Below are 14,564 nucleotides of genomic sequence, written 5' to 3'. Positions count from 1 at the left end.
ATGATTTTTAAATGGTGTAACAAAAAATTTATTTTTCCTGGATTTTTACTGTAGATCTCTCTGGTGGCCCTAATGTGACATCTAAGATTGGATCGGGTCACCTGTATCGATTTGAGGGTGTTAGATTTAGTGGTATCAGAAGTTAGATTGAGTTGAGTCTTATGGGCAGATTGAATGATCAACTGTCATATGATGTATGGTTAGTACATGCCCCTAAATTATAATCATACTTCTCTGATCCAGAACTCTAATGTCAAGTCCTCCTTATGTAATAAGTATACCTAAGTATTATGTCTGTTATGGATTAATCTATACAAAAATAAATATTGTTAACATTCTTTTATATTCGGGAAAACGCATCATTAGTAACATACAAGTTACTTGTTTGGGGATCGTAACTCATCTCCTGACTTGGATCTGGGTAATGTTACCCAAAATGTTCTGTGATGATATACTCGTAGCCAAACCTTATAAGAAAAATATTTCAATATTTAGAATTGCTACCCAAGTGGACTGAACAACAAAGTGTCTTTCCCAAGATTTGACAAGGTGATCCCCTAAAGTTTTGTATTAATGGACCGAATTGAAGAATTTTTGGAATCATTCTCATCCTTATTTTATAAGATTGGAATCCAATAAGTGTTGAGCCTTTTACCTCAATGATTTGATCAATCTAAGATTAAAGGAAAACATTCGTGTACATGGTGAAAGTATAAATCTCGAGGTGTTTTTGATATATCAAAAGGAAACTGTTATGTTGCATGTTACATTGGAAGCGAACAAGTCCTATCTACTCAAAGGTTCGATTATGTTGGATGGTGGTGGAATCGATGTTCAATGTTGAAGATTAGGTTTTATCCAAGTATCTTCGTGGAAAAAATATTGAGATTGAGTGAAAAAGGGAAAACTGAGTTGTGGATTCCCTACACTAAAGGGAAATATGAGTTGTGGATTCCCTACACTATATTAGATATGTAAGATGATAAGATCAGTTGTTTACCAACTTAAGTTGATTCTGGAACGTGAAAGCATCATGAGTGTCTTTTATGTATCTACGTTGAGATGATATCATTGTGACCCCTCGTTCTCATTATTCTAATTAATGATATTTAAATTAATGTCTGATTTATTCTATAAGGTGAAGGTTGTTTAGATTTTAAGTTTGAGATATAAGAGAGATCTGGTGAGTAAATGTATTATGATGGTTGAAATTCCATAAAAATGACCAAAGTCGTTATCGAAACTACTTGGTAAAGTTGATGACGATAATTTTCACATCAGTTTGATTCAAGTAAATTTTGAGGACGAAACTTCTTTTAAGAAGGGTGAGTTGTCCCATTCTGGTTATGGGGCTAGAAATTATTTCAGAAAACTTGGGAGTTTATTTGATAAATATTAAAGTTTGGATTTTAAAGAAAAAGGAAAATTTTGGTAAATTTTAAAGACTAGATTGAATTTGGGGTAAAGTTTGTAGTCTAAAAATTGAATTTATAAAAAATAGTGGTTTTAGGGGTAATTTACCCATTCTTTTTATGCGAAGTCTTGTAAAAAGCAAAACGAAAGAAATATTAAGTTTGAACCGGCTTGAACTTGTACCGTATGTAATGAAGCAAGCCATGCCTTTACTATCTAGGCTAAGCACTATTCATGAATAAAATATAAATTTTTGTTTTTGTTAAATCTACCCAGACCCGATTTGAAAAACCCACATTTGAAGCAAGTAAAACTTAGAAATCATTTAACTTTTAATTAAACCATCACCGTTGCCTCTAGCCATTATTCATATATTTTGCCAACCGTGGCATGCACCATCACCGTTATTGTGACCGTCGTCATCCTACAAATAAGCTCGGTCAACCATGCTCCATGATACCTCATCGTTTTTCGTGGAGAGTATTTTAAAGTTTCGTCAGAAAACCACTTGTTTCTACTATTTTTCTTCGATTTATCGCTGAGTAGCCGTTCGTTTGCCTTACCATCAGCACCATCATTCTCCCCTCGTGGTTCTGTCATCGTAGTACTTGAGGTACCTGTCGAAACGATTTTTTTCTTAAGGGTGAGGTTTTGAAAACCACATTAATTCTTAATTATCTCTTTTTTATTTAAAAATAAAATGTGATTTACAAGACCTCTCGTTTCGAAAAATTTTGGATTTCCTCTACGATCGAAAAATATAGTTCGAAGAGTCGCCACCAATCTTTGATTAGGGTGTGATTGGGCACCCAAAAAATGTTTTGTTATTTTAAATAAAAATTAATTTTAATTAAAACAACAAATTGTGGTCTGCGTTACCAAAAAATTGAATTCGGGAGTCGATTACGTGTAGGGAAGGATTAGCACCCCCACAACGCCCTAAATCGGTACATAATCGATTAATTAACGTCTTTGCAATGAACTTTACAAATTCGAATTTAATTTAATTTTTGATCCCTTAAAACAAAGATATAAATTAAAAAAAACATTCAAAAGCACTCAAATAAATTAAATTAATTCGAATTTGTAAAGTTCATTGCAAAGACGTTAATTAATCGATTAGGTACCGATTTAGGGCGTTGTGGGGGTGCTAATCCTTCCCCACACGTAATCGACTCCCGAATTCAATTTTTTGGTAACACAGACCACAATTTATTGTTTTAATTAAAATTAATTTTTATTTAAAATGACAAAACATTTTTTGGGTGCCCAATCACACCCTAATCAAAGATTGGTGGCGACTCTTCGAACTATATTTTTCGATCGTAAAGGAAATCCAAAATTTTTCGAAACAAGAGGTCTTGTAAATCACATTTTGTTTTTAAATTAAAAAGAGATAATTAAGAATTAATGTGGTTTTCAAAATCTCACCCTTTTTTCACCTTTAAGAAAAAAATCGTTTCGACAGCTTTGCGACTCCACTGAGGACCTTTTTTTTAGAGAGTCAGGCCGATAGTCGATTAATTAATTGTCTTTGCAATTGAAAGTTATAAATTCGTTTTAATTTGGTTTTTGATCCCTTGTTTGGTTTTTAATAAGTTTTGTTTGTATTTTGGTTTTTTAATTTAATTCGATTAACAATTAAATAGTTGTACTGATCTGTTTGCTAATGGTTTCAGAATAATTGTGTGTTTTGGGATTTGATTTTGAGTGCTTTTATTGTTTGTTTTTCGCTTTTCCTCACACACTGCACAGCTGCATTTTCATGACAAGAGCTAAAACACCGCTCCGTCGCGAGGTGTGGAAGAGAAAATGCTCCGATCATTCTTGAAAAATTTAGCCTCGATGCTTTTCGTTGCAAAATAAGCATGGGATCTGTCTTGAAACTAGGAAAATCACAATTCTAGAATTTTTGTGGCTATCCAACCTTCCTAGAGGGTTCTAGAGAACTAGTCGAACCGGTCTAAACTGATTGGACTAGTCTAGATTGTTTGAACCGAGCCGAATGTAGTGAGATGAGTCGATCCATTTAGTCGAGCTGAACCTTTTTATCGAGCTGAGCCATTGATTACTGTTGGCCATTAACCAACGTTGACCATGGTTGACTGACGTTGAATTTTTTTGAGGCCACCTATCTTGACAATTTTTGATGCCCTGGTTGTGTTTTTAGGGCATGTTTCACTAAATTCGGACTCGGTAAGCTATTTTTCAATGTTTTATCTTCTGATTCGATCCATTTTTCATGACAAGTTTTGTTTCTAAATCATAAATTCTTTTGTTATGTATCAAAAATATTTTGGAACGTCGAATTAAATTTTGAGAGCGATCGAATAAAGTATAAATGGTTGAATGTTGTAGCTTAGAAATTGAGGTAATACATTACTACTTTTTGCCTGCTTTACGGAACTTAATTTGGTTAAAAGGTAGTAATCCGTAAATCAATTGATCTTAGGATCCATAAATTTTCATTAAAAGTAAAAGGCTGGAAATACTTGGATAAGAAATTATAAAGATACCCTTACGATGTAAAATTACAAAAAACCCTTAAGATGAAAAATGTAGTTGGATCTCCCCTGATAGTGGAAATGACAAAGGAATTTATTCTTTACTTGATAAAAATACATTTTCACTAATTGAATTCCTATTATAATTTGAAAATCCTGATAATCGATTCATAACCTTTTAGATCGCAACATACTTGGATATTTTGATTTCTGAATAAATATCTTAAGACCAAATTGTCGAAATTACTTTATATTCCATAATCAAATGAAATGACCATAATACTCTAGAACTCCGAAATGAATAGAATAACCTTGAATACTAAAATGCCCTAAAATACCCGAATGACCTAGATATAAACGACACCATTGGAGAATTCTAGAAAATTTAATGAATCTATTTGTTTTACCGCCCCTTAAGGTTATGAAGCACGACCCAAGCACATTTGTCATTCTTGATGTTGCTACAATACAGAAATAAGACAAATACCACCAGAATACTTGTTCAATTCCTCAAGATCCGTTCAACGATAATTCTAAAAATGACCAATTCAACTTAAACAATCATTATTAGGAAGTGAATAACTGTGAATTATCTCGTTTCGAATGATTGAAAAGTATCATAGTGTTGGAATCTATTAGTTCAATTTTTGACTCGAAATCTTGATAATTCGATATAAATCTTGAATACTGCAAATCGTCGTTTTACCTTTATTGGGTTAAAATACTAAGAATTCTTTAGGAATTATAATGACTAAAATACCCTTGATGGCCCGAGTAATGGAATCACTCCTGTTATATCTGGATCTTAAATAAAATTGATGTAAAGGTTCATGAATATCTTCATATTAAACTCAATTCCTAAATGGTCCTGAAGTATCAATTTGTAAATGTTGATCTAATCTGCTAGTCATCAAACCCCTTTTATTAGGGATCTCATTTATGATATCAGACCAATTTATAGAAGTTTCATGTTTTTCCTCCTAATAATTGCCAAGTGCCTCTGAAAAATAATTATTGAATCGTCTAATGTATTCCCTTTACTCATAGATATTTTCTATGATTTAAAAATGACTGTTATCTAAAATAAAACATGATATATGATATATATTTTCTAATATAAAATATATATGGCTTTGGATGTATGATAATAATGGTTATTGTTAATCTGATTTATATTGGAGGTACTTCTAGGATGTATTATGGAGTTCTGCAGGTTCAGCTTCGATCAAGCTAGTAATTTATTATTGACTTAAATGGGCCTAGTGGTAGGACCTTATGGATCATAAGGCATTCCCTTAGGATATCTCATTTGCTTTGTGCAATTGATAAGTCCTTGTGGACTTGGGGGCACTCCCTTTTATGTAGCTCTTATGCTTCGACTAGGGTAAGTCTTTCTGGATGTAATTATGAGGAACTGCATATCAGTGTTCTATTGAAGGGTATTACTATTATTTTCAAAATATATTTTTACTAAAATGGAATAATATTGTTTTTTAGACTATTTGTACAATTATTTTATGATTTTATTGGAACACACTAGACTCCCCAACTCATTCTCCTGAAATTGTCTCTCTCTGAAATGTTCCTTCTAAACTATATGTTTTATGGCTGCTTCCCGAAGCTCTGATTAATGAAGATCAACTCATCACTAGCACCTGTATATGCCTGGATAAATAAGAAAATTTCATTCTTCACTATATATATGCCTGACCTTTAACATATTTTAGTAGTTCTGTATTATTGATCTTCCCAAAGCTCACTCTGCTACTTACCATTTCAGGTTAAAGAATCGATCATGTGTAGTTGTCGACATCAGTAATGGGAGTGATTTTGGCATCACTTGCAGGGTATGATATAGATGTAGTTATGGGTTATGTATGTCACTTTTTATATGTATATTAGAGTTTGAAATAGGTTTTGATAATGAATATTAATGGATACTGCATTTTATAATTTGTCTAATTTTTCTGGACTTGTGTTTTTATTTTTAAATTATTTCACGGTTTTTAAATGGTTCAACAAAAATTAATTTTTCTTGGATTTTTATTGTGGGTCGCTCCGGTGGCCCTAATATGACATCTTGGATCAGATCGGGCTACCTGTATTGGTATGAGGGTGTTATAATATGAATAGTTTTATGATAATTTTGCAACTTCTAATAGTTGAACGACTCAATAGAACAACAACCTATAATCAAAGGATCATCTTTAGCTTTTAATAGTCAAAAACTTAATAAACTAACACCTTATAACTGAGGGATCATTTGTGTATCTTGAATATTGTTAAATTTACAAACATAATAGATTTGATTGATTGAAATTTATTTTTTCTTAAAAATCATTAAACAAAAGGTTTGAAAAAACCTAAATATTATTTTTAAAGTTTATAAAATAATTATAAAAACTGTAACAACTTCTAAAAGATAATTTTATTTGTTTGAGAACATAAGAATAAATAAAAAATTGTTTTAAAATTTCCTGAATAATTTATATAATTTAATCTCATATTATAAAACAAACAAATGAGACCAAATATCCTTTTTTATATAAAACAACTAGGTTAAGAAAGTTGTCATGAAGAGTATTTATAATATTTTATTCAAATTAGTCGATTAATAGACCAAATATTATCAGTATATTAAAAAATATTATAAATTAATAATTTTTATTAAATTTCTTTACGAGACAAGTTTTCATTGTTCTCTTCTGAATCTATTGTTTGTCTTCAAATATATTTTTAATAGAATCATTTTTGTGACAATTGATCAACTAAAGATGACTAAGAGGGAAAAACACTCAAGGGAATTTCCTTCAAAAGATGGAGACAATAAGGCAGGAGTTTGAGATGGAAAAGTTGATTCAAACAAAAAGATATGCCAATGTTGCATGTGTGATGTACTATGCTATGGCATGCAAAACTATGCAAGTATACACAATCAGACAAGTAATATAGTAGTAAGTGAGTATCGTCTCCACAAGGATTGGAGGGATTTCCATGTTAAGCTAATGCACTAAAACTATAAATTATAATGTATAGATATTTGGTGGTATGAACAATTGGTAAGAATGTTGTGGCAAATTGATGAGTCTGGAGTGTGAAATGCTATGGCGAAAAAGTAAAGTTAAAGAATTACCAAGGTAGAATAAAGTTGAGCATTGAAAAATGAAATAAAATAACTTGACAACCTCACACAAACAAGCTACAATGGAGACAAATGATTGAGTTACTAAGAAATCTTATGCTTTGTCTATAGAATGGCTTACGCTACCATGAGTATAATGCTCGATAGATTTCACTGAAAATGTCCCTAGGCTATCTCTAGTAAGGAACTTGATAGATAAAATGCTACAATAATACCTCTCAGCGTGAAATGCAGCACAATCCTATCGATTAAGTCCTACTCTCTTTAGTCGTTGAAATCCTCTCCTTATCTCTAAGGTGAAATAGAGTTTTACTTCCCAACTTAGCTCTATTGCTCACACTGATCTAACCTAATTCTTTCGATATTAGGCATCAAGACTTAGAAAATGGCTAACTCTCGAAAGCTCTTATAATTCTAAGTGAATAAATGCAATTAGCAAAGAACGAATAAAACATGAAAATATAAAACAATCATTTCAACAAACACCAGTTCATCCAGAGTAACCAAAACCAAATAAGTTAGTTCATGGTAGAGTACAAATTATCCAAAATAATCATTCTTTCCATTACAAAAGCCACAAATAAATATGAGTGAAAAAACAACAAAGGAGAAAAGAACTCCCAAGTGATGCCGTGAGCTTTCTTGAACCACCCTGATCTGCTTTAGCAAGCTAGCGCTCTCAAAGGCCTAGCTTGTTATCACCTTGAAACTTGGCTATGGAGGGCACCATGAAAAGGAGGACGAAAATAAAGAAAAGAAAAATAATAAAGTTCTTTGTTTTTCCTCTTGTTGCCTCTTTTTCTCTTCTTCTCTATTATCTTATTTATACTAAAATAAACAAGAACTCTCTTACTCCCAAGAAGCTGATAAAATACCTAATAACTCTCTAATTCCGAATAAACTCGTAAATTCTTATAAATTCTCTAACTCTTCCTTAATAATGAGATATCATTATCCTTATCTCTTAAAAATAGACTATTCTCTTCACATGTGTGGGTTGGATAGGCTAGCAAGTGGGCTTCAAGTGTGGGTTGTACATCTTGACAACAAAATATCTTTGTCCTTTAAACTTTTTCAGCACCCAGAATTTTCTTCCATAATGTTGTAGCATTTTTCCATCCATGTCAGCTTTAGAAGTTCTCCACTTATCCTTCAGCTCAATCATCTACACATCATCAACAAAACGGGACCTTTCCTATTAAGCAACACCAGTTTGTCATTTAAATGTTGCAGCAAAACATCACCACCATATGCAACAACATGGTCCTAAATGCAACTATATGCAATGAAATAAACTTCTAAACATCTAATAACCTAAGTAAAAAGGCATAAAATATAGTCTTTTTACAGGCTTATCAGTCAACTAGAATAAGAACATTATCGTAATGTCTCGACAATGAGTTTTTTTGGTAAATTTTTAAAGAAATATCATAAAAGGTTTGAATTTTAGAAACATGATATTTCAAACGAAAATAGAGTTGTCATCAATAATTTGAGGTAGACACAATTGAACACTTAAAATATTACTTTCCAAAGAAAGAATTTTAAGAAAATTTCTTTTTATAAAAAGTAATTTTTATAGACTTCGTTTTAAACTAGAGAAAAATGTGGTTGATTCAGGATTTAGTTATGCATGGGAAAGGATTAATATCCTATTAATATCCAAAATCGATACCTAATAGATAATCATCTTAATAATAAAAATTTATAAATTCAAAATTATAATTTTTTAATACACGTTTATTTATTAGAGTCAATGATTTTGAAAATGATTGAAGAATTTCCAAATATTAGCATTCAGTTGACTTTTAAAAAGATGTTCTCTTGTTTTGAAGAATAAATAGATCACACTCTAGTAAGTTTGTGTTACAATGTCAACACCAATATTAAATTAAGTTTATGTTTTAGTTTATTAAATGTTGTTCAGTTTAACATAAAATTTAATAGTTTATTTAATGTTTGTGAAGGCTACATGGTTTTTTTCCTTTATAAAGGACACTCAATGTTATCTTTCAAGTACAGAAAAATAAATCAAATGTTCTTCCATTAGATTAATTATTTCTTCCTCTTATTATTTTGAGCATTTATTGGCTTGTGGGGAGTTCAACAATTGATATTAGAGCTTTGGTTCGGATTGCTTGGTTGTTTCTAAAGTAGTGTGATAGTGTGACGATGCATGTCTAGGAAAACAATTTAAAGACTTGGTATTTAAGCGACCCGTGTGATCCACCTCTCTTTCTTAGGGACCTACGTGATGTATTGTTCACAAACTACTTCCACTATTTCATTTAATTTTGTGAGAATCCTTTGTTGACAATAAGACCGACTTACATGTCGTCAACAAAATAAGGAAGTTTAACAACGACAACTACAATAGATGGTTAACTTGCTTGATGTCATATATACAACGACAAGACCTATGAGAGATAGTCAATGTAAATGAAGTGGAGCAACCAGAAGTAGATGATGCAAATGACGTACTAAGAAAATGAAAGATAAATGCAATCAAAATAGTGTTTGCCCTACAGATAACAGTGGAGGAAGATATGCTAGAACACATTCATGGTGCCAAAACCCCAAATAATGCTTGAGAAATATTTACCAAGTTGTTCTCTAAGAAGAACGATACAAAGCTCCAATTTCTAGAGAGTGAGTTATTGTATATGAAGCAAGACAATATGACGATCAAACAATACTTTCAAAAAGCAAAGTTATTATGTCGAGAGATTTCTGAGTTGGATCCAGTGGCTTCTATTGGTGATACCAGGATGAAGCAGATCATGATCCATGGTATTAATCTAGAGTTTAGGAGTTTTTTGGCTACTATACAAGGATCGAAAAATCAATCATCACTTTTAGAATTCGAAAATTTGTTAGCTAGTCATGAAACATTAGCTATACAAATGGGATGAGTCTCGTTGTAAAAAAAAGAGGCACTCTATGGCAATAGAGGGAAATGAAATTTCAAGCAGTGTGAAAATGGTAGGTTCAATAGAAATCAAGGAGAAGAAAGCTCTCGTGAATGGGAGCTTCTAAAAGCCATGACAACAATAAAAGGTTTGAAGGGAAATGTTACAACTATGGGAAGAAATGTCACATCGAAAAAACTTGTTGGTCAAAGAAAAAACCCATGGAGAGTAATTGTAACACCCCAACCCGTACCCGATCCGGATACGAATCCGAGATGTCACATTAACCTTTAAAAACGATATTCTTACAAAATATCAAAACATTTGAACTCACTTTAAGAAAATACCACAATATTCTATTAAATTGTGTTTCGTATAAAAATTCCAATCAAAAATGTATTTATGAACAGTAAAATACGTATAAAACAGTCCCGTATGAACAATACCGTTTGAACAGTGCCTGCTACAGTACCCGAATGTTAAAATTTTCCAGATTAAAAAATGGGAACCGATTCCCCTGCTACAGGGAATCGATATCCTGCTACAGTACTTCCGTAAAATACATATAAAACTCATAAAATTTAAAACGTTCATCATTATACATTTATATGTTTAAAACATTTCCAAAACTTGATCAGAGCGGATCTAATACAAATCCTTTTTATTACATGCCAACTAAATTCTTTCTAACAAAATACATATAATTTGATCTACATTTCTGATCTGATCTTCGGTAAGGAGAACTGACCTGTCTTGTTCCTCTTTACTTCTCTTATCGCTTTCCAGACCTACGTGTGAAACAATCACACGCTAAGTCGATGACTTAGTGAGGCATATAAACATATAATAAAATCGTAAAACATTTCATATAAACAAAAGGCATACATTTGCAATTACTATCATATCATATAAAAACATATCTCCCATTGTATAACCAATGCACACATATGCATTTATCATGAACATATTTATTAATAATCATATTATTATCACTAATTCATTTTTATCATATTAGCATATGTTGAACATTTCCATATACATCATGAACACATATATCATTTCATAACAAAACACGCATAACATCATATAATTCATGTAACATATTTTATATCACCAAAAGCATATACATCACATATATTGTATTTGTTATTATCTCTTTATTAGCCCATGGTACACTGGTGAGAACTGAAGGTATGTGAGTGCATTGAGGTTGTGCACAAATGCTGTCACCACAGCTCGTATAAATTTACACCGTAGTGCCACGTAGAATTTGCATTGAAGTGCCACGTAGAAATGCACCGTAGTGCCATATAAGATTGTCCATAAGGACCACATATAAATTCCTTAAGAATCATATACATATACCAAAGATCAAGTAAGTGTCTCAAAAGACCTCATGCATGCTCCAAAAAAATACATATACGTCCCGAAGGACCACGTAGAATTTATCCCGAAGGACCGCGTAGACCCTCTACTCTTGGCATGCCAACTATACCTATAGCTCTCGTATCATATAACATGGGCACTATCATTTATACATTTCACATATTCATATACCACTTATCACATGGTTTATATCTTATGATCATGTAATCATACCAAACATATGCACACATACATATATCCACATAAATCACATGTAGAAATGCACTTACTCTATAAACATATGTATGTATTCATTTTATTGCTCTTATAATCACATATAATAACATATACCTATTTCATGTACTCATGCACATATAAGAATTCCATCAACTATATCACATTTTAGGAGTCACTTCTTACTATAGTAACTCCGCCACTGGCTCATCGCAAGCCAATGTATGTTCAATATCATATGTACAATTAAATTGCACTCACCTTAGCCTTGCTTTGATTCAATTCTAATCCTTTGATTATTCCGGAACTTGTTTAGGCTCAATATCTATATAATTATAACATTTCAAAACAACTACCAGAAGCCTAAACATTAAACTTAATGTTAATAACTTAAACCGGTTTAATGAACCAAATTCCAATTTTTTCATTTAGGGGGGAATCGATACCCCCCATGGGGGAATCTGTACCCCCTGCGTAATCTGGAAATTTTGTTCAAGCTAGAAATCACTGTTCATTACACGAAAATTCACTATTTTTTGCTTCAATTCTTCATATTTCATTCCCTTTTATATTCTTAACTCAAATATGCATACTTAAACTAATTTATATCCATTTATTTCATTTTAAACCTCAAAATTCTATTCTCCATATAGAAATAAATAATCATACTAAATTTTCAACATGTTCTAATTTCAATTCTATCACTTCATATCTCTTAATTAAGATGATGACAAGTAGAATTTAACTTCAAATTCAACTTATCAACTATATTTCAAGATTTCACTCAAAAACTCCAAATCTTTAATCTTCTCTAACTCCTTTATCTTTTGATTTTAAGATAACTTAAGCTTTCCTTAAGCTTAGTTATCATCTAATGATCAAAACCCAACCTTTAATTCAAAAAATAATCAACAAAATAGAAAACTCACCTTTGCTTGAGCTTTCACGTGAAGAAGAGAAGAAGATGAAGATGGAAGAGTAGTCTGAAACTTATTTCCCAAAACATATCTTCCACATGGGTATTATAATACCCATTACTTATTATTTTATTATTTCCTTTGTTCAATGACCATTTTACCCTTTATTTCTTTGGATAATTACTAAAAACTTTCAGGAAATATCCCCAAATAAATCATTAAACTAGTCAACTATTTTACTTTGACCAACAAATTCTGAAATATTTCAATTTGGTCACTAACTCGGTATTGAGGATGTTACAAATCTCCCCTCTTTTTAAGAAAATTCGTCCTCGAATTTTCACTGCACCTCTTGATAAGAACATATCTTCTAATGTTCTCATGTTACTTCCCTTACTTAATCTTTCTTGTTATTATTAAAACTTACTTTTCAATCTTTTAGCTTTTCAACTTCCATTTCCCTTTATACATTCATCTATTGTCACTTATCATATAAACAATAACAAATAATCTCAATTTATTTCTGTATTTTCTCTCTTTCGATTCTGCATTTTCCTTTGATCTTTCTAAACTTCCTATAATGTCGCTCATCACGTAGACAGTAACATTCATTTTCATCACTTAACATCATAAATCAATCAAATTCCGTATAAATTTTTAATTACCTTGCAACAATAACCAAATTTTTATTCCATCATCGTTTGACCAAAAACATAACCTTACATCTTCTTCAATTGTGATTAAACATATACTTTACGGAATCAAACAATCTTTCACATTACCTTACATTTTTTTTCTTACTTCTTCATCAAACTTATAATCTACACTTCCATATAACCTTTATCATATCTGATCCTTTATACTTCATCCTTTCATTTCTTTATTCCATTATTTCTTCAAAATCTCCTTATACATAGATCATATCTTTTAATTCATGTTCACATACTCTTTTCCTATCACTTATATTCATCTCTAATTACCGATCTTTATCACATCTTTATAACTTTGATAAGCATCTTCACTTATACAGAACCTCATTCTTTACCATCTCTTGTACTTGTATTATTATTATTTATTCAAAGCTCCCTTTTAAACATATAAATATTCATCTCCTTGCCTTCATCATATCTATATAATTAAAATACATAACCATATTCAAATCCATATCATACTTTATTAACTCACTTTATATTTTCTTTCAATCTTATAACTCTATCACCTTTACTCTTACAGCTAGTCAATAACAACTATTCAATCTAGGGCACATGCCCTAATCAATTAATTATAACCAGAATTATCTCAACCATAGTTTACTTAACTTATCAAATCCACATTCATCCTCATGCATCATGAAATTTTATTTGTTCACTCTCAACATTTCAACATCTTCCAACTTATAAAATAATTACCAATATACCTATTTCTTAAACTTTTTCTGAAATAATATTCACATCAATGAATCTTCCATCATTCCCATTATAACATTTATTTACCATATTTTAGCTCACCCACATAGCAACTAAATTACTTCATCTAACTTTTCCACTTTAGAATAGTGAAGATCCTCTAACATTATTCGATTTTACATTAAATTTCTGAACACAATCCTTAACTTTTTAATCTAGGGTACAACCCTTATTAACTTGATCCTATACATTCTTTTCCATCAAAAATTTTCCTCAATGGTATCTTACTCAACTTTTCAAACTCGGACTTTTACTCACACACAGTATTATTCCTCTGTTTCAAAATCAAACGTTGTAACTTCCTTTATCTTATAAATTGTTCACTAATATACTCATTCTTAAACTGTTCTATTACTCTTTATATTCTCTTGAACATTCAAATCCTTATCTCTTTCACTACATAACAATACATAATTAAAATATACATTGTATTCAAATCCACTTCATATTTGGTTATCTTAACCTGTCAACATCTTAGAATCTTATTCTTCCAATACATTTTCATCTCATAATATTGTTAGCCATCGTTAACTCTTTCCATCTATAATGCTAACCCCTTATCATATTCACACTCTTGCTTCTACAATATACTATTTACACATCTAATATTCCTT

Source organism: Hibiscus syriacus, unplaced genomic scaffold, assembly GCF_006381635.1.
Source record: "Hibiscus syriacus cultivar Baekdansim isolate YM2019G1 unplaced genomic scaffold, ASM638163v2 tig00111331_pilon, whole genome shotgun sequence".
NCBI lineage: Eukaryota > Viridiplantae > Streptophyta > Magnoliopsida > Malvales > Malvaceae > Hibiscus > Hibiscus syriacus.
The sequence above is the reverse complement of the archived record's forward strand: the minus strand, read 5'-3'. Positions refer to the sequence as shown.